This window comes from Cyprinus carpio, chromosome B8, assembly GCF_018340385.1.
Source record: "Cyprinus carpio isolate SPL01 chromosome B8, ASM1834038v1, whole genome shotgun sequence".
Lineage (NCBI taxonomy): Eukaryota > Metazoa > Chordata > Actinopteri > Cypriniformes > Cyprinidae > Cyprinus > Cyprinus carpio.
In genome coordinates this window covers 3,793,680-3,798,536 of record NC_056604.1, presented here as the reverse complement: position 1 = coordinate 3,798,536, position 4,857 = coordinate 3,793,680, and the positions used below count along the sequence as shown (strand labels likewise).

At 36.9% G+C, this 4,857-nt stretch overlaps 1 pseudogene; it reads right to left on the bottom strand.

The window, feature by feature from the left end:
- Positions 1–2,926: 2,926 nt before the first annotated feature.
- On the bottom strand, positions 2,927–4,242 carry LOC122138212 (annotated as a pseudogene).
- Positions 4,243–4,857: the final 615 nt, after the last annotated feature.

The window sequence follows — 4,857 nt, the reverse complement described above, 5'->3', positions numbered from 1 at the left end:
TAAACCCTAAAACCTTGCTTACTGGAGGTATGTGGTTCCAAAAATGCGTCCCGGAGTAAGTTCATTCAATTCACAGTATGTTCCTGGTTAAGACTCAAGACATTCTCAACAGAGCGACGAATTGGCGAGTCACTATAGAAACGGATGCTAAGAAAAAGCACGCCAAGCTGTTTCTTTCTTCTTCTTTTGTTCATTAGTTGTTTACATGCTTAGTGCATATCGCCACCTAATTGATGGCTGTGCAATCATTTTTATTTTTTCCATTTAATCTTTAATCCTTGAGAATGTGAATGATATTGTTTGTTTTATGCTAATTATATATTAAGTCATATCAGATATGTATTTTGATTTAGAATTTAGACATTATAGAAAATGCAGATCCATGTGTGAGATAATATAACATGTAATAAATAAAATAAATATATATGTTAAACATTACCTTGTCATAGTGTTTTATAATTTATACAGATAACTCTTATAAATGCCAATAAAAGAAATAATCATATTAAAATAATATTACCTTATTTATTACTTATATTAGCGCTTCCTTGTTAACATATCAAATATATATACAGTATATATATATATATATATATATATATATATATATATATATATATACACACACACACACACACACACACACAAACTATATATATATATATATATATATATATATATATATAAATACACATACAGGTCCTTCTCAAAAAATTAGCATATTGTGAAAAAGTTCATTATTTTCCATAATGTAATGATAAAAATTAAACTTTCATATATTTTAGATTCATTGCACACCAACTGAAATATTTCAGGTCTTTTATTGTTTTAATACTGATGATTTTGGCATACAGCTCATGAAAACCCAAAATTCTCAAAAAATTAGCATATCATGAAAAGGTTCTCTAAACGAACTATTAACCCTAATCACCTGAATCAACTAATTAACTCTAAACACCTGCAAAAGATTCCTGAGGCTTTTAAAAACTCCCAGCCTGGTTCATTACTCAAAACCGCAATCATGGGTAAGACTGCCGACCTGACTGCTGTCCAGAAGGCCATCAATGACACCCTCAAGCGAGAGGGTAAGACACAGAAAGAAATTTTCTGAATGAATAGGCTGTTCCCAGAGTGCTGTATCAAGGCACCTCAGTGGGAAGTCTGTGGGAAGGAAAAAGTGTGGCAAAAAACGCTGCACACACGAGAAGAGGTGACCGGACCCTGAGGAAGATTGTGGAGAAGGACCAATTCCAGACCTTGGGGGACCTGCGGAAGCAGTGGACTGAGTCTGGAGTAGGAACATCCAGAGCCACCGTGCACAGGCGTGTGCTTTTGAACCAGAAACAGCGTCAGAAGCACCTGACCTGGGCTACAGAGAAGCAGCACTGGACTGTGTGCTCAGTGGTCCAAAGTACTTTTTTCGGATGAAAGCAAATTTTGCATGTCATTCGGAAATCAAGGTGCCAGAGTCTGGAGGAAGACTGGGGAGAAGGAAATGCCAAAATGCCTGAAGTCCAGTGTCAAGTACCCACAGTCAGTGATGGTCTGGGGTGCCATGTCAGCTGCTGGTGTTGGTCCACTGTGTTTTATCAAAGGCAGGGTCAATGCAGCTAGCTTTCAGGAGATTTTCGAGCACTTCATGCTTCCATCTGCTGAAAAGCTTTATGGAGATGAAGATTTTCGTTTTTCAGCATGACCTGGCACCTGCTCACAGTGCCAAAACCACTGGTAAATGGTTTACTGACCATGGTATTACTGTGCTCAATTGGCCTGCTAACTCTCCTGACCTGAACCCCATAGAGAATCTGTGGGATATTGTGAAGAGAAAGTTGAGAGACGCAAGACCCAACACTCTGGATGAGCTTAAGGCCGCTATCGAAGCATCCTGGGCCTCCATAACACCTCAGCAGTGCCACAGGCTGATTGCCTCCATGCCACGCCGCATTGAAGCAGTCGTTTCTGCAAAAGGATTCCCGACCAAGTATTGAGTGCATAACTGAACATAATTATTTGAAGGTTGACTTTTTTTTGTATTAAAAACACTTTTCTTTTATTGGGTCGGATGAAATATGCTAATTTTTTGAGATATGAATTTTGTGTTTTCATGAGCTGTATGCCAAAATCATCAGTATTAAAACAATAAAAGACCTGAAATATTTCAGTTGGTGTGCAATGAATCTAAAATATATAAAAGTTTAATTTTTATCATTACATAATGGAAAAAATAATGAACTTTTTTCACAATATGCTAATTTTTTTAGAAGGACCTGTGTGTGTATATATATATATATATATACACACACACACACACACACATATACAGTATAACCAGAGCAGGTTAAGTTCAGAGAGTGAGTTGCAATGACTACTAACATACCCTGAAAGTTACCTCCATTTTTGGAACCGAAAGTTGAGGTTATCCGCTTACTTACTCTTAAACATACCCGGGTATGTCACATAACCTGCTTTCTGGAATACACCCCAAGTCACTTTTCAATCAACTGGCCAAAAATCTGTTGTGTTGGTTGTGTGGTTTACATTTCTGTAACTTCAAAGTCTTACAGTCCGCACTTGGTCTGGCCAACATGAAGACGCTACTGACACAGACATGGAAACCTGAGACAAGACGTGACGAGATAGACGTGAATGGCCCAGTTGCACAACAACAAAGGAATTAGCTTGAATTCCAACTAAACATTGCAATCAGTCAACATTTGCTTTATTTATAAAAGTTTATTTGAATTTGTTTGCTACACTGCACTCTACATGTCAAACACCAAATTCATCTTTAACACTTAGATAAAGATTTCAGACCTTTCTGATAAGTGTAAGTATTTGTATGAAAAAGAAATTTACAAATGAAGAGTTATTTACAAATGAATAAAAAACACAATAAATTACAAAAAGAACTAGTTTATAACTGGAATATAAAATTAAAAAAAAGTACAAGCATCTTCACTTAATTACTAAGTCATCCATAAGCAATGATTTATTAAAATACTTCAACCAAAACAGTTACAAAATCTAATATCAAAAGTAACAGATCATATTAAATACAATCTATTTCATAAACATTGTAGTCAGTAACTGATAATGTAAGAAAACCTGAGGTAACTTTAACTGAAGTACCAATCATAAATATCATGAGCTTCTTTATATTCCCTGCGTCGTGCTACATGGTCACAGGCAGAGCAAATAGGCAGAATAAACTCTTGTGTCTGTAATATTAAATGAGGACTTGGAGTGAGATGTTTCCTCCAGTTAAAGTACTTGCGATATGCATCTTCATCCTTGTCCAGATGAAGCAGATATTCGGCTAGTGACTTTGCATCTGGGAAGTCATTCACATGAATGAAGGACTCAGCAGGAACGGAATATCAGCATCCTGTCTGTAGCTGAGCCCCAACACCACAGGGACGGTACCTGCCACGAGCGGCCCGTTATCTTCTCAGTGAGGTAGTCCTTGTGGATGGAGTTCTCAAAGGCAAGGTAAAATTTGCAGCTGGCCATGGTTGGATAGTAATCATTATAATCCAGGAACTTTGCATAGGCCCTTCCGAACAAAGTCACTTGTATGTATTTGCTGAATTCTCTGTAAAAAATGTTCCTTGTGTCGACACCAGTTGAGGGACTATTGTTACTTACAATCCACACACACCAGTTTTGTCCTTTTTGGGAATCACAAAATCCTCATTAGGTTTCTTTCCTGGTCATCAAGCGCATCCGTACAGGAATATCAGCATCCTGTCTGTAGCTGAGAGTGAGATTGAACAGGTTTCCAGACCTGGTATCTTTTTGGTGTTGGTTGGTGATTCCAAATGCATCCAAATCCACCTCTGGAACGGAGGACGAGGGGTTGGAGGAAGGTTGGACAGATCCCAGCTGATGGCTTTATGAAAAATTATCACATCATCTGCATCATTGTAGAGAGCTCTATCATCCGTCAGATGACAATTATCAATATTGTAAAACTTTTTGCAGTCACTGAACTCAAACCTATAATTTTCAGGCCAAACCCCATAACAGAACTATAGGTTTCTCCTCTGCCTTTTCAGTTACATAGTTTGTTGCTCTTGGCAGAGTTGATTTGTGAATTTGATCTGGTCTAAAAACTTGAGGCAGGACAGTTTTTTGAAGGTGAGAACCAGAAAAACATAATATGCCAAGAGAGAGATGCCACCTGCCAACGTCATTACTGATACCCAGACGCAACAGCGATGTGCCATTTATGTTTGCCATTTTTGACCTAAAAATAATATGATTGAAGAAAGTTTATTCACTTTTACAAACAAGAATTTAACAAATTTCTTCCAAAAAACTACTGTAACAGTTCACACGTTTGTGAGAAGCAAAAGCTACACAAGTAAAAGTTAATCATTATCTTGAAATAAAATATAAAGTTGAAACTTTGACCATTTTAGTCTAATAAAAATATATTCAAATGATATTTTTTTTTTGAAAAAAAAAAAAAAAAAACTTAATTCAGTTCCTCCTCACCTGATTTCAAGAGAAAAAAAAAAATAAATCTGTAATAATTTGGTGTCCGATATACAGACAAACACAGAAGAGAGTTTCGTTCAAAGAAGAAGTAAATATATATAATTGGGTTGTCTTGAGGTTTGTGACACCTGAAGGAAGTGCCAATGCTTGGAAAGTTACGACACGAACCAATCACAATTCAGTATACAAATATCACTATGACATCACCTGTAGCTGAGGGGCTAAGGAAGGACTGTAAGGTGCTAGCTATTTTCTAAGTAGGGATGGAGTTGATCTGTGTGTGGCCGGTGTAATGAGACATTTGGTTTCTGAGATTTTTGGTTTCCGTGGACAGAGCATATATGAATATCATGAGTT